General features: G+C 50.7%; 1 protein-coding gene across 1 annotated transcript in view; it reads left to right on the top strand.

Moving 5' to 3' along the window:
- Positions 1-7,359: 7,359 nt before the first annotated feature.
- NOS1 (nitric oxide synthase 1) overlaps positions 7,360-19,028 on the top strand; it is a 183,764-nt gene continuing 172,095 nt past the window's right edge. The window contains 1 exon segment of the mRNA XM_061170420.1: positions 7,360-7,476. The gene's annotated coding sequence lies outside the window, so the exon portion shown is untranslated.

Genomic DNA, 19,028 nt, shown 5'->3' with positions numbered 1-19,028 from the left:
AGATGACCTCCAAGGTGTACCTTACACTCCAGAGTCCCCCGCAGGATCAGGCTGAGGCTGGAACCTAGCCTGAAATGGCTCCTTGCCTGCCTTTTCCCCAACCCACCCCCTTACCCATCACATCTTTAATAAATGAGTTGCATGTGGCTCTGTAGGGTCTGCTTCTGGGAGAACCCAAACTAAGATTGTCACCTGTGCCATTCTCTGAGCCTCAATTTCCTCAGGCATCATATAGGGATGATAATCGCATCCAGGGAGATGATATGTGTGAACAATTTAGCATGGAGGCTAGCTCATAATTCAAGAAAGGCTGATACTTGCCATTGTTATTAGGTTATTATTGGAACCTATGTGTCTTTGGGGTTTGTAGCAGCTCTCTCTAGCCCACGAACCCAAGAGATCGGTCTCTACAAGAAAGACTGGCTATTGAGCAATGGCGCACCTGTGATGTCCTCACCTGGAAGCTGCAGACCCAGCACCTCCCCCGACCCCACTCCCTGTCAGGAGGTACTCCCAGAACACGGGCTGGAGCTTGAAGCTCTGGCATGAGGTCTCCTCTAGCACTGGGCTCCTTCCCCTCAGACTTTTCATCCAGAAAGAATGAAGCTTCAATGCCTTTAACCAGACCTCTGAGGATTTCAATTTATTTGATTGCTTCCTCTTTTTTTTTATATCCGACTCCATACCAGCAGCCTGACTATGGGGCTAGGCTTCGGGGGAGAGGGTGGGGAGCAGGTCTGTGATTTTCTTGTTCAGCGCCGTCCTGATTCCGTGTTCTATGTGGCATTTTCCAATCTCAATGAGATTTTTTTTTTAAAGGAAAATCAGATCCCGCTTAAAGAATAATGGCTAGAAGTTCTTCAAAGAACAAGAAATTGCTAATACCACCTTGACAAGGAGGCAGATGTGAAACATAGCTGAGTGATGTCCCCTAGACATTGAACTGGGGGAAGAGGTGAACTGACCAGCATCACTCACTGAGGCCAGATTTGCAATTGTTTTACTACATATTAAATTAAGTCCTCTTAAGGCTAATTTAGTTTTCACTTGCGACATATTTGAAGTGATGTTTGGTTCCCTTGCTGCTTTCTCTATCTTGAAGTAAAAATTCAGATCAAAGGACTTAATGTTACTTTCATTACAGCAGGGGATCTGCAACCTCCAGCCCCCAAACCCCTTCTGACCAGCCACCTAGTTTTGCACAGCCCACAAGATAAGAATGATTCTTATATTTTTAAATGGTTGAAAAAAGTCAGAAGATTCTGTGACATATGAAAATTATATGGAATTCAAATTTCAGTGTCCATAAATAATGTTTTATTGGAACACAGCCACACACACTGTATGGTCTGTGAGGCTAAAAATATTTACTATCTGATCCTTTACAGAAATTGTTTGCTGACTTCTGCATTACAGAATTGTCAGCACTCTCTAGGGAAGGAGGAGACAGGTCTGTTTGGAGTGGGACAGTGAGAGGACATCCAGCCACATGGGATTGGGTTTGGGAAGAAGGTTCTTTGCCAAAGGTAAGGGTCCCTCTCTTTTCTGGCTGCCCACCCTCTCTTCTCCATGTGGATGTATATATCCCAGCAGTCCTTTCTGCTCCATGATTGTATGATTTGGCCCTGCCCACCCATAGCTGATTGGTTTAGGGGTAGACACCTGACCTAGACTTGGCCAATCAGATGTCCTTCCCTGGGAATTTAGAATTCTGAACTGGGGCTTGCAGAGAGGAATTGAATAGTATTAGGAGCTAATACACTACTTATGTGACTCAAAGAAGGTTCAAGAATTTCTACTGCTGACATCCCCAGAGCAGACTTGGTTTTTGCATTTCCTCAGATTCCTTGGATTCTCCAGGTGCTCTGTATTCTAATCAATTCTTCCCCTTTCCCCCTCTTTTCCCCAAAGCTCAGTTATAATTTTTTTTTTTTGTTACTTGCAAGCCAAACAAACCTGAAGACCTGGTCTCTAGCCCAGATTTCTGCTCATCATTTACGTGATACGATGTCAGGTCTTAATGTTATTTCTTCTTGCAAAGGGGCATTACAAAACATCCAGAGCCAAGAGGATGAAAACAGTGACCCTCTAAGTAAATTAGAAAGATCTGAGTGAGAAAAGATGACAGGCTATATTTTTAAATATAAAAACATTGTATAAACCAATTTCAGAATCAATTTCATTAACAATGTTCTTAACACTAATATTTTATTAGATAAGTTGTTGAACCTATTGGTGGCCCAGTTTTTTCATCATCACCAAATGGCAGTATGACATGACCTTATAAAACTAATATCAAGATTGATGTAAAATTACTGAGAAGCTATGGAAACATAAAGGGAGTTGCACAAGGGAACAGTGGAGAAAAGAGCCAGGGCTTCACAGTCAGCCAGACTTGCGTTGGAATCCTAGCTCTGTTGCTGTGTGACCTTGGGCAGGTTGCTCAACCTCTCTGAGCCTCAGTTTCACCATTCATATAATGGAGACAATACTAGTCTCTGTGCCATAGAGTTATTGTGAGGATTAAATGATATAATACAGGTTAAGCCATTTAACACTGTGCCAGGCACATAGTTAGCCCTCAATAACTGATAGCTACTATTACCAGTTTTATGATAGATCACCCAGAGAAAGGTCAATGCTATTTCAAGGTAGCAGGCACCCTTCATCCCCATTTCTCACAGTTTAGACAATCCTGTGGGCTCCACCTCCCCCTGCCCCCAACTCAAGTCTGTGGTCTGCCTGGTTCTATCTACCCTTCACTTTCCTTTTCATCTTCCCATCAAAGGTTGACTTTCAAGATGCAAGGAATGAGTTTACAGCCTTCCAGCACCTCTGAAAGAGCAGGCTCCTTCTGAGGGTCGAGGCTTTCAGGGCCCTCCTCATCCTAGTAAATTGTATCAAGATATTTGCATTTCAAATGGCCCCACCCTAATCCCCTCAGAGGCTTCTTTCCTGGGCCTTGGGGCAGTTTCCTCACACCCACATCAGTACCCTGAATACTCTAGAGGGACCTCCACACACTATCTTTATAGCCCCTCCAGCCTGGTAAACTAGGCACCAGGTGGTGTAGGCCTTGCTCTGGGCCAGGAGCTTAGACTTCATCCCCGCAATAATGCTGGGAAGCTGTGCTATCTGATACCGTAGCCACTAGCCACGTGTGGTTATTTAAATTTAAATTTAGTTAAAATTAAAATTTGAAAATCAATTCCGCCATCGGACCTGCCACATTTCACGTGCTTGATAGCCACATGTGGGTAGAGGTTACCACCTTAGTGCCCATATGGCCATCATGGCAGAAAGTTCCACTGAGCAGTGCTGCACCAGGGGAAACTGTCATCACCCCCAATTTCCAGATGACGAAACTGAGGCTCAGAGTCATGCAGCTGTGTAGTTAAGCCAGGATTTACGCCAGGCCTCTGATTCCAATCCACCACACCGCACCACTTCTCCTACAAGTGCCTGGCACTGGGGCTGGGCTCCAAGGACAAAAGACGGATGAACTTGGAGGACAGAGAGATGAGTAATGAAAAACAGTACCATGTGGCAGCCCACGGGATCTGTGGGCCCAGGGACGCCTTACCCACTGAGCTGAGAATATCCATCTCCTGTCTTCATTCCCTCGGTCAACAAAACTTCCCAGAATGGCGTTGCCCAATACAGAAGCCACAGGCTACGTATAGTTATTTGAGCCCTTGAAACGTGATGCGTCTGAATGGAGATGTATGTGTGAAATACACACTGGATTTCTAAGATGTTCCAAAAAAAACCCCAGAAAGAGTGTAAACTATCTGCTTAATAATTTTGTATAATGATTACAGATTGACATGATCATTTTCGACTAGACTGAGTTAAATAAAATAATTACTATAATTAATTTCACCTGTTTCGTTTCACCTTTTTAACGTGGCTACTAGAAAACTTATAATTAGTTCTGTGGCTTTCAGCGTATTTCTCCCAGCTGTTGCTGCTCTCGAAGGCCTACTGGGTGTCAGTCCCTGCACTCTGCAAGTGGCCGCAGGGTGGAACCAGAAGAGAATTCAGCTCCAGGCTGACAGCAGATGCCTGTGGGAGCCCAGACAACGAACATGCTGCTCTGAGACTGGTCTCCGCAGCCGGTACCCAAGCTCTGAGCATCCGCCAGCCCTGCCTTCTGCACAGGGATGCTGAAAAGCTGCACACCCAGGGCTGCGTGCGCAGAGCGGGGGCCGTAAGCAAGCAACTAATCTTTTCTGTTTCCTCATCTGTAAAATGAAAATAATTACCCCTGCCTCCTGGAGTTATTTTAGAGATGAAGTAAATTAATGAATGCAAAGTGCATGTCCCATAGCAGGTGCTTAATATATGACTGGTTAGCAACTAGGGGTGATCGTTCCCCCAGGGCATTTGGCGATGTCTGGAAACATTTGGGGTGTCACATCTAGAGGGGGGAGGTTGCTATTGGTGTTTAATGGGCGGAGTCCAGACATGTTGCTAAACCTCCTACCGTGCACAGGAGAGCCCTCACCCACAACCCAAAGAATTATCCAATAGCGGTGAGGTTGAGAAACCCTGGTATATGGCAATGGCTGTTATTGCTATTAATAGAAACACCTGTGAAAATTACCTAGTTAAAGGTACAGTCACGAGATGGTAGACTCCATGAAGGCAGGGATTTTTTGGTTATCGTTGTATCTCCAGTACCTAGAGCAGTGCCTGGCACATAGTAGGTGCTCAGGAAATATTTGTTGAATGAAGAATGAATGAAATGGCAGGGCTCCTCATTGTCAAAGGCTCAAATGCTCAAAGTAAGAAAGGGCGTTGTAGATGATCATTGCGATCTGTACTTTTATTAATACAAGAAACGTTTGCTGAGCACCTACTGTGTGCCATGCTCTGTGCTTGGGTACTGGGGGTTTAATGGTGTGGATGGAACAGAGGAGGTGGAGCTCAGTCTTATGGGCAAATTGGACAAATGAACAGTTCATTCTGGCACCGAGTGGTAAGTACTGGGGCAGGGGTGAGCCCCGGGGCTGGGGAGCTCAGGGGAAGCACCTGCCTAGGGTGGAAGAGGGACTCAGAAGAAGCTTCCAAGAGAAGGTGATGTCCAACATTAGGCCTGGAGGAGGAGGAAAAATCAACTAGCTTTTTTAGAACACTCTCCCTGTTTCTGGAGTCCCCTTTACAGCATCCTGCTGGAATCCTTTGACTGACGGGGAGCTCATTCCCTCACAAGGCAGCCCACTCTGTGATTTCTCACTGCTTCTTACTAGAATATTCTCACCACCAGGGGCTAGGGTGCAGTCACCTGACCTCAGAGCCCTTCCTTTGTCATCTTGAGGCCCCAGTGTGTACCCCAGGCACCTGTCATATGTCTGGCTCAGGAGGGCCCCATGGCTGACAGCCCAGCCAGCTGCCTGCTTCCTTCTCAGCCTGACAAGCCAGGCCGGCTGAGTCACGGGCTCAGCTTCTCCCAGTCCGTGTGGGATCTGGACCTGGGCCAGAGGGATCAGCTCCCTGCCAGAGTGTCCTTAAGTCAGACCAAAATGAGCCCATGAGCCTCACTGAGGATTAGACCTAAGAACATTCTGGAATGGCATGCTCCACCTTGGAGCTCCCTGAGGGGCAGACCCAGCAGACAGGCATGTTATTCTACCAGTGAAGAAACCAAGGCACACAGTGGTCGGGGTGGGGGGGGTGAACCTGTCCTGCCTGAGAATGGTATTATAATAATTATTATTGCTATGGATTGTCATGGTTAATTATTAGAAATTGTCAAGTCCATGTGGACAGGGACCCGTATGTACTGTTCACTGCTATATGCTCAGTGCCTGTAACAGCACGTGGCACATATTAGGTGGTCAATTTCTTTTGTTAAATAAGTGCATGGACAATAATAGCTACTTCTATTTTTGGAGGACGTTCTACAAGGAATTACATATATATTTGTTTTTATTTACTGTCTGTGTCCATCACCAGGACACAGACTGACTCTATTTTGTCCACCATTATGTGCCCAGCACGATGACATACACATAGTAGGTGCTCAATAAATGTTATTGAGTAAAGAGGCAGGTGCTGGGCGTTTTCTCATTTAGTGTCACTCAGCCCAGGCAGGGAGGCGGTGCTCTTTAGCACATCTTAGAGATGAGAAATTGAGCCCTGGAGCAGGGAAGTGACCTCTGAAGGTCACCCAGTTGGTGAGGAAGAGCCAGGGTTTGAACCCACATCTGTGAGATGGCAGAGCCTGTGTGTGCTCTTCACTGCTGGGTCCTGCTGCCCCTGGCAGTGAGGGGAGAGGGCAGGGGTGGGGGCCTCTGAGAAGGGGTACTGAGGCAGAATAAGGACCACTTCAGCACTCCCCAGTCCTGCCTTGTGTGTCCCAGTCACAAAGCCCTTTCAACATGGCGTCCCATTTGGTGTTCACTGCAGCTTCAGCAAAGCCCAGAGAGGAAGAGTAACTTGCTCAAGGTCACACAGCAAGTTCGGCACAGGTCTTCTGAGTCTTTGTCCAATGTTCTTTCCCCTAAACCCCAGTTATGGCTCAAACTCGGAGCCCTAATATAAGCAGGGACACATGCAGTTTAGGAGAGAAAGCTTATGCTTCAGTATAAACATAGACTTTGTTTTTCCAGGCAGCCTGGCCCAATACGACTGGTGGCAAATCCAAATTGCACACTTTGCTGTATGACCTTGAGACCTGGCTGCCTGTCTCTGAGCCTCAATTTCCCTATCTAAAAAATGATGCCTTACTTTGCAGGGAGTGGTTAAAATCCCTGACTTGGTGTCTCTCCTGCTGTGTGATCTTAGGAAAGAAACTTAGCTTCTCTGAGCCTCGGTTTTTTCACCTACTAGGTGGAGTTAATAAATACCCAACTCTCAGGGCCCGAGAGAGTTCACGGGGTACCGCGAGGACACTGTGCAGGGCCTGGCACGTAGTAAGTGTTCAATAAAAATGGTTCAGGGCGGTGGTGGAGGGGGTCCTTTGGGAGCACAGTGGGTGGCCCTCCTCAGGATCCTGCGGACCCAGCCTGGCCACGGCAGACCCAGCACACACACTCCCGGCTGCCCCCGGCCAGCTGGGGGGAAACCTGAGCCACACTCCTCCTGGACAGACGCTGTCACTGCTGCTGCCGCCTCTGAAATGAAAGAAAGGTCAGAGCCTAGGGAAGCAGGGCTGGGTGTGCGATGGAGGCGGCCGGCCGGAGAGGAGGGGAGGGGTGGCCAGCGGCTGCCTGACCGCCCCGGTCTCTCCAGGGGAGGCCTGAACCGGCCAGGCCTGGGTGCAGCCCCCCTGCCCTGGCTTCGGCCTCCCGGCCCGGCAGAACCACCTCCCAGCCTGCCCCTGGGGAGGGGCCACCTGGTGTCAATTAAGGCCCAGCCACGCGGCTCGCACCACGCCAGGCGGCTGATTAGTGCCGCTGGCCTCTCCAGATGGGGAGCCCGGCCTGAGAGGGGCGCCTGCCACCACGCCAGGGGGAGGCCTCGCCAGAGCTGGTGAGTACCCGGGCGGGGCCGCTGCTCCCCGGGCAGGCGGGCCTGGCGAGCCCGGCTTGGCCGTGGTGGGGAGGGGGCTCGCCATGGGCTTTGCTCTCCCGGGGCCTCATGGGGCCTCCCGGCGTCCCCGACCCCCTTCGCCTCGGCCTGACCTGCCGGGTAGCCCAGGGGACCAAACGCCAGCCTGGTGTCCTTCCTCCTGGGTCGTGCAGCTGCAGGGGCCACCCCGGGGCTATGGCTGAAGGGGACCTGACAGGTGAACGAAGGGCCAGTCGGCCCAGACGGAGGCTTTAGGGTCCCAGCTCTCTGCTCGTCACCCCGGAAAAACTGGCTCTTTGTGCCGGCCCGTCTGGGCACCTAAGGCCACCTTCCTCCAAACTGCCAGCTCGTGCTCCCAGGAGGCCCCGTTTGGTTGGCGGGCACGAGACCGCTGCAGGAAGCCAGCATGGGGGGCCTGCTGCGCCCGCTGCCGGAGCTCGGGCGGAGGCCTCTGGCTTCGGAGCGCCATGCGGCCTGGAGCACGGCCGGCGGCAAGTAGGGCCCTGGTCTAGGACCCGTGGATGCTTCTGGGGGTGCCCGTCCAGCGTGCAGGCCGCGCAGCTCTGCAGGGTCTGAGCCAGCCGCTGGTCCCCAGTGGGGAGTGGGTCCCAGTAGCGGCAAAGGAGGGGGCAGACTGGGGGTCAGAGAGAGGCACAGCTCTAGTACCTCCAAGCAATGTGGTGACGTGTGACTTGTCTCTGGGCCCACGCTATGAACTGTGGGCCCCAGTTCCTGGCTAAGAGGTGTTCTGTTATCCATGAGAGGGGTCCCTTGTGACAGATGGCGTTATCTCTGGGTGGGACCACTGAGTGGTCTGTGGCAACCGCCGGCTTGGGGCGGAGGCAAGGTGTGTTTGAGACAGGATGGCGGGCCCTGGGGGGATGGAGGGATGCTGGGTGCGTGTCCACGGGCTTGTGCCACGTGGGGTGCATTTAGGAGATGGGCAGGATCACCTGTGTGAATCGCTGGAGCCTGTTCTGGACACGGGCTCCAACACGTAGGCTTGGGAGGAAGGATGGGTTGTGGGCAGAGAGCCCTGTGGCCAGCGGGGCACAGTCACATGCCCCCATCTGTGTCTGCGTGTGTGGTTGTATTGATACCAGGGCTGTGTAGACGGGGGCTCCTTGGCAGCATCCCTGGGTCGTTGCAGCCTGTTTTGCCAGCTCAGTCCGTCTTGGGGGAGGTAAGGGATGTTTCCTGAGGGCAGCACCCACGAGCTCCCTGGCGAGCCAGCTAGATGGTCACCCTGTTGTGCACCCCGGGGAGCTGAACTTGCTGTTTCTCAGACCCCACTCCCACCGAGCTGAGGCCAAGCCAGGCTGGAACATTGTCTGTGGGTCTGGGGTGAGTGGGGAAGGGGGTGGGGCAACCACAGCTGAAGCTCAGCTGCTTTCTGGGAAATACTGGATCTAGTTCATTTCCTCCATAAATATTTATCACGGGCCTCCTCCAGGCTAGAACCTCCAGCCCAGAACCTGGGCTCAGAACCGGTACTGTGAGAGTGACCCTAGAATTCATTCATTCATTCACTCAAATATATTGATTGATAGGCACCTATACTAGGTGCTGAAATTTCATGGTAGGTTTCAAATTCATTCCTTCCTTTATCCCTTCATTCATCCCGCAATATTTATGGAGCATCCACTATGTACCCAGCGCTGTGTTAGCTGCTGCAGTTACACCGGCAAATTTGGGAAATGAGAAATCGTCGTCTCTTCCAACTTTCCTTGCTGTCTGTACACATGAGCCTGGATCTGGCAGAAGACCAGATGCCTAAGAAGCAGAAGAACTTTGGGGTCCTCTGGGCCTTTGGCAGCAGGGCATAAGCGCCCCATTTCGCCATGCAGCTGCTACTTGGAATGTCCCCAGTGTCTACCTGAATTAGTGACTTTCACTGGAGCCCAGTGATCATGGCAATGACGTACCCTCTTAGGTCTCTGGGAAATATCCACACCAGAACAGGATGGGCTTTACACACATCCATGGTTTAACTTCCTTTTCCAAAGGAAAGTGTGATAATTTTGATGATTAATTACCAAGTATGCCTAAGGCACTTGCTCAAGTAATTCATAAATACTAGAAGGTGCCACTTATTATTTGCCATGAGCCAGGCACAGGGCTTAGCATATACATGATTCATCTTTTTGAATTCTTGCCCCAGTCTGATGGTAGCCCTGTCACTTCCCCATTTTACAGCTACAGAAACTGAGGGTACGAGGGGCTTCATAACCTGCCCAAGGCCTTTCTTTTCTTTTTGGCTTCACCATGCAGCTTCCAGGATCTTAGTTCCCTGACCAGGGATTGAACCCAGGCCCACCAGTGAAAGCGCCAGGTCCTAACCCCTGGACCGCCTGGGAATTCCCTGCACAAGGCCTTTCCGACACCAAAGCCTGAGCTTTCACCCTCTAGGCTAGAGCCCGTGAGGAGTTCCCGTCTAGATGGGGACGTGAGCAGAACGTCTACAAACAGAACTTGAGTGGGTCAGTGTGAGAGAGGATGTGCCCCACTCAAGGGGGCGGGGCAGTTCGAAAATGCCAGGCAGCAAAGGGCTTCCTAGTCTTCGTAACCACAGAGCGCTTTTGTCCAAACAAAACCTCATGGAAGTAGCGCAGAGCAGAGCTGTCCTGGGTGAATCAAGGGCAGGGGTCTGACCCAGCACAGTGCAGGCTCCCTCTGCTGCCCTGCCCTTGAGGGGGGGCCCGTGGGCCCTCAGTGAAACCCAGAGGCAGCTGGCAGAGCACTTTGGTATGAGGTCAAAGCCAGCCAGGGTGACCATGGCCCGTGAGGATACCTGGCAGGTGAGGGCTGAGGTGGCCTTGAAGGTGGCGAAACCAGACATCTGGGCAGAGAGAAGATGAGGCAGTCGTTCATTGATTCATTCATGGATTCACTCACTCAACAAATACTCACTAAGCTCCTACTCTGGGCCAGGCACTGGTCAAGGTACAAGGATTAGAGTGGGGTTGATGATAAATCACGCTTCTTCCCTTGGCCGAGAACTGATTCTCTGCACAGCCTGACCGAGGAGGCCCGTGGGATCAGAACAGAGCCTTTGCATGGAAGGCAGGAGAAATGGCTCGTTCCTTCGGTAGCACTTGACGCTCCCACTGTCCACCTGGCCTTGGTCTTGGCACTGGGATTACAACGATTAACAGGTGGAGGGAGTGCTTTCTAGAAAGGGAGAGGGAGGGACGCAGGAGAGGGCAGCAGAAGGGGCTTAACAAGCCTGGGGGCTCAGCTGGAGACACCCTGCTGATCCCGTGGGAGGCTCTTTATCATGAGTTGCACCGCGAAGTTGATCCCACCTTGAGGTAAGGGGGCAAGCCTTTGGGATCTCCGTGTCAGCCAGTCACTGGTCCCCAGCTGGGGCGAGGGGTGTCATCATTTCCCCAACAAGCCAGGTTCCCTGCAGAAGGCAGTTCTCCGGGAATAAAGATCAGCAGCTGGGAAGTGCGTGCGTTGCCGGACAAAGGACACCTGGACAAGGCCCCAGAATTTCCCCTGATGCTGCCCCTGAGTAGCTCCTGGTCCGGGGTGGGGAGGCAGGCAGTCGACAGATGAGGGCAGTTGGGAGGGTGCCTTGCCCCAGTGGAGAAGCGCAGAGGGGTTGGGGAGCCCAGGAGGGGGCACCAGACCCAGTGTGGGAAGTCAGGGGAAGGTGCCATCGATATTGAGGCCTGGGTTCAAATCCTAGCCCTGCCACTTGCCAGGTGTTGGCCTTGGGCCAGTTGCTTCCCTCCTAGAGCCTCTGCTTGGTCAGCTCTAGGCTGTAGATGCTCCTTGGGGCCCCCTTCTGGAATGGTTGGTAGGATTTCTACGTGATTCGAGTAGCCCCGTCCCTGGCACACGGCAAGTGCTGGGCACTGCAGATGGCAGAGTTGGTGGACGGAAGCAGGGTCGGATTATAGAGCGCTGTGTGCCTGCGGAATCTGGGGCCTTTCCTGCAAACTCCAGAGGGACGAGGGAGCCCCGGGGGGTGAGCCAGAAATGGCTGCCAGTGGCAGGTCCTGGATGTCATCGTTATGTTGGTCCGTCAGGTGGAGGCAAAGATGGGGTGTGTGTGGACTGGGCAGAGCAGAGTCAGCTCAGGAGGGAGCAGGGCCCTGGAACGGACCGAGGGGGCCAGGCCCCCCCTACTCTCCCCACGCCTCGCTCCCGAAGCCCAGAGCCCGGGTCTGAGCAGACCCGCTCTTTCCCTAAGTACCATACCTTCATCCGTCCGTCCACCCATCCATCCATCCATCCATTCATTCATTTATTTAACAAATACTTCTTTCTTTCTTTCTTTCTTTCTTTCTTTCTTTCTTTCTTTCTTTCTTTCTTTCTTTCTTTATTTATTTATTTATTTTTGGCTGTGTTGGGTCTTCGTTTCTGTGCGTGGGCTTTCTCCAGTTGCGGCAAGCGGGGGCCACTCTTCATCGCGGTGCGCGGGCCTCTCACTGTCACGGCCTCTCGTTGCGGAGCACAGGCTCCAGTCGTGCAGGCTCAGTAGTTGTGGCTCACGGGCCTAGTTGCTCCGCGGCATGTGGGATCTTCCCAGACCAGGGCTCGAACCCGTGTCCCCTGCTTTGGCAGGCAGATTCTCAACCACTGCGCCACCAGGGAAGCCCCAACAAATATTTCTTGAACTCCAACTACATGCCAGGGTCTGAAGGATGTGTTCGTGAGTAAGACAGAAAGGATCCCTAGTCTCATGGAGCTCAGTTCATGGTCGGGGGTCATCAAATGCCAAGGACAGAGGACAAAAAGGGGGACATGGCCGAGGAGTCGAGAAGATGAAAGTTTTGAGCAGTTTCTGGGTGTCGTGGGCCAGAGGCCTGGTGGCAGGGCTGTGAGGCGTGAGCTCAGCAGGGGGAGAGGATGGAGGGTCTCCTCTACTTTTGATCTCGGGTGGCCTCGGCCTGCAGGGCTTGAAGCAGGGTTTCGGTTCCCGGCCAGAGACTGAGGTCGGGCATTGGCAGTGAGAGCACTGATTCCTGGCCACTAGACCAGTGGCCAGTGACAAGGCCCTGGCCCTTTGGCTTTGCAGAAAAGAATTCCCACAGAGACAGAAAGTAGTGAAGCAAGTAAAGTGTTTATTAGGAGGAAAAAGAATAGGTTGGGATAGACACACGGGCAGACTCAGGGAGAGTCGCACCCTCATGGTAGTTTGAATCACTTTTATGGGGCATTTCTTCCGGGTCTCCTTTGGCCAATCATCTTGCTTTGCCTGGTTCTGAGTCCGTATTTGGTATATCTCAGGGTCCTCCCCTGTATGCGTGCACATCTCTTAGCCAAGATGGATTCTAGCGAAGAGGCCTATGGGTAGGTTGACATGACTTACTATGAGGTGACGCCCCCTCCCTTTTGACCTCTGAGGAGCCTTTCTGCTCACGTGTAGTCGGGAAGGTCTCCTTGACCTCAGGAATGAGAAATACGTCTTCTCTTATCTGGGCAGGGCTCAGCTCCTCCTCCCCTTCATCTGGGAGTATCTGTCCGCAGGGGACGAGCACCAGCTGCTCAGCCGGGGGCCCATCTAGCTCCTGCCTCACTTTCAGCCAGAGCTCGGCGGGGAAGGGGCGGTGGCGTGGAGGCCAGGAGTGACTGTCTGACTGAAGGGCTCGTGTGTGCGTGAGGATGTGTGTGCAGGGCTGTGTATGGAGGATCGTGGGAAGGGGTGGGTGGACCCGTGGATGTGAGGGTGTGTATCGGGGTGTTGGGGGCACATTTGTGAGGGTGTGGGGTGTATATACATGAGAGGGTTGTGTGGGTCTGTGTGTGTGTGAGGGATTGTGGGGAGCTACGTGCAAGAATGGGGGGCATGACTGTGAGGGCGGGTGTGTGAGGGTGTGTATGAGGGTTTGTGAGTGTGTAAGAGGATGTGTTTTGGAAGTGTGTGTATATGAGGGTGTGTGCATGAGGATGTGTGTGTGTGAGAGGGTGTGTGAGGAGTTGAGGGGAGATACACGTGTGAGGGTGTGTATTGAATGGTGTGTATACGGGCGTGTGAGGGTGTGTAATGAAGTATATGTGGGTGTGTGAGAACCAATGTGTGAGAGGGTTAGGGTTAGGGTGTGAAGGTGTGCGTGTGTATCTGTGAGTGTGTGTGCATCTGTCCCTGTGCACAGGTGTGTATGGGTCTGTACCTATGAGTGTGTATCTGTGTCAATGTATTTTCATCAAATTCTGGATTCGGAGAGCTAGAGAGAGTCTGGAAGCCCCTTCAGTCCACCCCACCCCCGACCCAATAACAAGCCCACCTTACATGTGCACAGCACCCTACAGCTCACACTTTCCCTTTCATCCATTGTTCCCTGGGATGCCCCCCTCCAGCAGCAGCCCTGGGAAGACGGCTCCATCCCATTTGACAGATGTGGCAACTGAGGCCCCGGGCCCAGAGGGAGATGCGGGCAGTGCCTGTAAGTCTCAGGACTTGGTGTCTGGCCAGATCCCGGCTCTGACTCCTCCTCCCTGTATCTCTTCCAGCTCAAGCGCTTACCCACGTAACAAGATGCCTATTCAAAGCCCACACACATCCATTATACTATTTCTTTTCTCCTTTGATTCTATTACTTTCTTTTTTTATCCTATTTCTCCCCTGGTTCCACTTCCCTTCCACTTCATTAGCAATGAATGAGCCTGTAACTTTAACACATCCCTCACCCCCCTCTGCCAAATGCCTTTTACAAAATCACTGTGCAATTAAGAGGAAAATTCTTATTAAAAAAAATGTTTAAATCAAAGTGGAGCTCATTATTCAAGAAAATTCGGCTAGGGAAAAAGATGGGTTTGCAAATGCTCACCAGGATTCCCCGGAACAATGCCTTATATAGAGACATTCGCTGCTTGCAAAGAAAAACAAACGATCTCAAATAAAGACCAAATATTTTGAAAGACTCAAACCCCAAAGCAGAGAAAACAAATTCAGTCTTAAGGAAGCCGATCGTGCAATTGGCCAGCAATTCCCACAGATTCAGGAAACAAAATGCATTCTTCTGCCCACTGGATCCTGCATATTAGCTAATGACCCCAAAGGACCTTCCTACTCAGCATCGGGGACTCAGGGCCCTCCAGATGCCCACAGGAAGATAGAAGAAGAGGTGACGCTATTATATCCTGAGGAACTGAGGGTCAGTGCTAAGCTCCAGACCCCCGCACCGCAGTGTGGTCTGAGCTTAGCGCAGCCCAGCCTTGGGCATCCCCACTCCAGGCAGTCAATGCTCTGTCCCCACCAGGTTCCTCTTCCAAGGGGCCTGTGACCTGACCCTCCAGCCTCCTGACTGGGACCTCAGCTGCCAGCAAGGCAGCCCCAGGGAGCCTGTGTGAGCTAAACCCAGCTGAGGGCGGGAGCTGGGAGTGAAATCCCTCCGGACGGTGCCTGCGTTAGCCTTGGGGAGGGGACAGACGGTCAAGGCAGTGAAGGTACTCTCCCTCTCTGTCTCTCTCTATCTCTCCCTCCCTCCCCGGCTTTCGGAGCATCTCTCTGGCTCTGCCATGTCACCGCCACCCTAGCGATAATAATGGTAGCCTTTCATGTCACTGTCACTGCCTTCTTCCACATCCCTGCCCTCGCCATCCTCCCACCTGCTCTGTGCAGTGAGCAAGGCTGTAATGATCCTTTGTCCTAGTTCATATATTGAGAGTCAGAGGCTTAGAGAGGTTAGGTAGCTTGTCCAAGGTCATGCAGAGCTGAACCTTCCTCCCAAGACTGTGTGTTCTCCCGTCCAGAATGTTCTTTCCCACGGCATCATGGAGGCTCCCATGTCTCCTTCCCAGTTTCTCCACTCTGGTTGACACCTTTACCTCAATTTCCCTTGTATTCTCTTGACCAGGTTGTAAGATACAGACAGGAATGTCAGGAGAGGATGTTTTTATACCACTGGATGCCTCTTCCTTCAGCCCCATGAGATAGCAATGATGCTGGTATTAGTAGTGGTTACCATTTATCAGGTACTGATCACTGTTTTAGATGCTGGTTTCAGCCATTGGCACACCCTACCCTTACCTGCCATCGCTGGAAACTGGCACAGACTAGTTGAAGAATATTAAATCGACCTATTTGGCTGGAGTGAAGGGCCTGTCCGTGAGGACTGGCACGATACAGGGCCACGCTAGGCGTTTGGGATTTTAATTCCAAGCGAGCAACAATTTTTGAGCAGTGGGTGTAGCCTGTGAAATGATGGCATATAATAAGAAAGAATGAAATAATGCCATTTACAGCAACGTGGATGGACCTAGAGATTATTATACTAAGTGAAGTAAGTCAGACAGAGAAAGACAAATATCCTATGATTTCACTTATATGTGGAATCTAAAAAATTGATACAAATGAACTTATTTACTAAACAGAAACAGACTCACAGACATAGAAAACAAACTTATGATTATCAGAGTGGAAAGTGAGGGGGAGGAATAAATCAGGAGTTTGGAATTGACAGATACACATTACTATATATAGAAGAGATAAACAACAAGGACCTACTGTATAGTACAGGGAACTATGTTCAGTATCTCATAATAACTTACAATGGAAAAGAATCTGAAAAAGAATATGTGTGTGTGTATAAATATAACCAACCAGGGTTCTTGGCCTCCTTAGTCAGTAGAAATTGATCAGAGGCCAGACAAGAAACTCAGGCAAGGCTTTACTGGGGCCCCCGCTATAGCAGGGGGGGAGCGAGAACAAACAACAGGTTTCCGTGCTTGGTCAGTTCCCTGAGGTGGGGTGAGCTTGTTCCTTACATGGGGTGAGGGTAGAGGTGTGTCCAGGGGTCAGGACACAGTGATGGCTTAGGTGTTTTGCCCACCCCTTAGGTGGTGCTGTGTGCAGGGGGCATGCTCAGCGCCCTGCTTTCGCTCCCGACCCCCTGCTTTTGCTCCAGGCTCTTCAAAAGTGGCAGTTGAGTTTTTTGGTCTCTGTGTATCTTTTGTCCAGAATTTGTCCCAACTGAGCATGCACGCAGTTATTTTTAGTCCCGTATAGTTTCTTCGTCTGTTTGTTGCTGGAGGAGAGATGTGTCCAGGTGCAAGCACTGCAGCAGAGGGGCCCAGGTCCCAGCCTGTCTCATATATACATATGGCTGAACCACTTCGCTGCACACCTGAAACTAACACATCATTGTAAGTCAACTCTACTTCAATAAAAATAAATAAATACACAGAAGTAGAGAACAAACGTATGGACACCAAGGGGGGAAAGCAGCGGGGGGTGGGGGGGTGGTGGTGTGATGAATTGGGAGATTGGAATTAACATGTATACGCTGATGCGTATAAAATGGATGACTAATAAGAACCTGCTGTATAAAAAAATAAATTAAATTTAAAAAATAATAATAAATGGAAAGGGAAAACTGAAAATAAAAGATGGCATATAGATCAGTGTCTCTCAAACATGGATCACTTTTAAAGGGCACATATTCTCACAAATGCGCCCTCTCAATGTTGTCATAAAATACTTCTATTATGATGCTGCTTAAGTGTGTACCGGCAGAAAAGCAGGTATGAGTTCTTCATGCTTATATCCCTATAAAACCAAAACAAATCCACAAGTTGAACACCATCCCAATTTCAACACAAATCAAATTCAGATTCAAAACATGTACGTGACGGCTGGAGTGAAGTTCTATTCGCAATGTGCGTAGATGACGCACGGCCCAGAGCGTCCCCTCGGATCCCCCAGCCTCTGCCCCAGCGGGCCCCGTGAGGACTTGGTTTTCCCTCACCTTCTCCTCACACTGCTTTGAATCCTCTGTCTGTAGAGCGTGGCGTTCCAGCCTTTGGCCTTCGCCAGACACGGGAAGGGTCATTTCTGTATCCCACCCATGGCCTTTTCTTGTTACCACGCAGTAATTAAAGCGGGACAGCTCAGCCCACTTCCATCCTCACAGAACAGTCACTGGACCATGTGGCAATTCTTACTGATAAGACAGTTATCAGCAAATCCAGGAGAGGCTGATGGTAATGTCCTCCAAATAAAAACACAACGATAACACTTCTAACACGATCAGAGTGTCTTATGAACCCCCAAGGAGACCTCAGTTTCAGGAACTCAAGTTCAGATGCATCTAGCAGTGGCGGGGAGTGTACATTCAAGTTAGGGGGTCCAACTAGGAGGTTATGGGGGCATTAAGATTTAATGCCGGGAGGGCTCCGAAGGCCAAAATGGGAAGGAAGGTCTGAGTGATGGGCTAAAGGAAGGTTAGGTAGGATTTGGGTTTTGATGGTGATGCCCAGAGAACTGGCACAGGGTTCCTGGAGCATCCCAGATCTGTGGGATGCCAGGAGGAAGGAATTAGCAGGAAACTGGGCAAGGAAGAAGCATCAGCTGGTTTTTCCCAAGCACACTGGGATCCTGGGCTTGGCTTCACTTGTTGTCCCATCCTCGGCTTCTTGGTCGGTTAAACGAGACCTTCCACCATACTTGGCAGTATAGACAAGTGAGTCAGGGGACAAGCTGATCGTAGTCTGAATTCTAGCTCTATGATTTACCAGCTATGGAACCTAAGACTAGCCCCTGAACACGTCTGCAACTGTGTTTCCTTGCTATAAAAGGGAAATTGCATTAGTACCTTCCTACGTTTGTTGTCAAGGTCGAACGCAAGGACTGGAACCTTGTAAGCTCAGTAATTTACAGCTTCGGCCACTGCTGTTACTGTGATCGTCCCACTGTGTATCAGCAGCATCCCTTCATCAGCGCCCTCGATCTGCCTCTCCATCAACCCGGGTCCCAGCTCCCCTCAACATGTACTGATAGATCCTGCTCCCCACCTGTGAAGACTTTATCAAAAGCCTTCACACCCAGCTGCTCTCCTTTCTCTAAAGAAGGTTTTCAACCTGTCTCATGCCACACATCCCTTGGCCATCTGGTGAAGCCCACAGACCCCTTTGCAGAAGAATGTTTTTCAATGCATAAAAAATAACACACAAGTTTGCAAAGGAACCAATTATATCGAGACATAGTTACCAAAAATACATTTCAAAAAACAAATATGATATGGGAATATGTGTGTTTCTTTTTTTTAAAAATTAATTAATTAATTTATTTATTTTTGGCTGTGTTGGGTCTTCGTTTCTGTGCGAGGGCTTTTTCTAGTTGCGGCGAGCGGGGGCCACTCTTCATCGCGGTGCGCGGGCCTCTCACTGTTCCGGCCTCTCTTGTTGCGGAGCACAAGCTCCAGACGCGCAGGCTCAGTAGTTGTGTCTCACGGGCCTAGTTGCTCCGCGGAATGTGGGATCTTCCCAGACCAGGGCTCGAACCCGTGTCCCCTGCATCGGCAGGCAGATTCTCAACCATTGCGCCACCAGGGAAGCCCTGTGTGTTTCTTTGTTTATGCATTAACTAAAAGAGTAGCTGTGAGCCTAACACACTGTGATTTTGAAGGGGGGATGAGCATACATATTTCGAGATATTTGCAACAGTTGTAAGGTGATATGAAAATACTTGTGATTTCTATCAGTGATAAAGTCACAGGTCTGATAATACCAATGTGGCCTTCTCTGTATTCGTAAGGAAAGCAAATGCTAAATTTCAGCTA

The sequence above is a fragment of the Eubalaena glacialis genome, chromosome 15, assembly GCF_028564815.1.
Source record: "Eubalaena glacialis isolate mEubGla1 chromosome 15, mEubGla1.1.hap2.+ XY, whole genome shotgun sequence".
Taxonomy (NCBI): domain Eukaryota; kingdom Metazoa; phylum Chordata; class Mammalia; order Artiodactyla; family Balaenidae; genus Eubalaena; species Eubalaena glacialis.
This window is presented reverse-complemented; position numbering and strand designations above follow the sequence as displayed.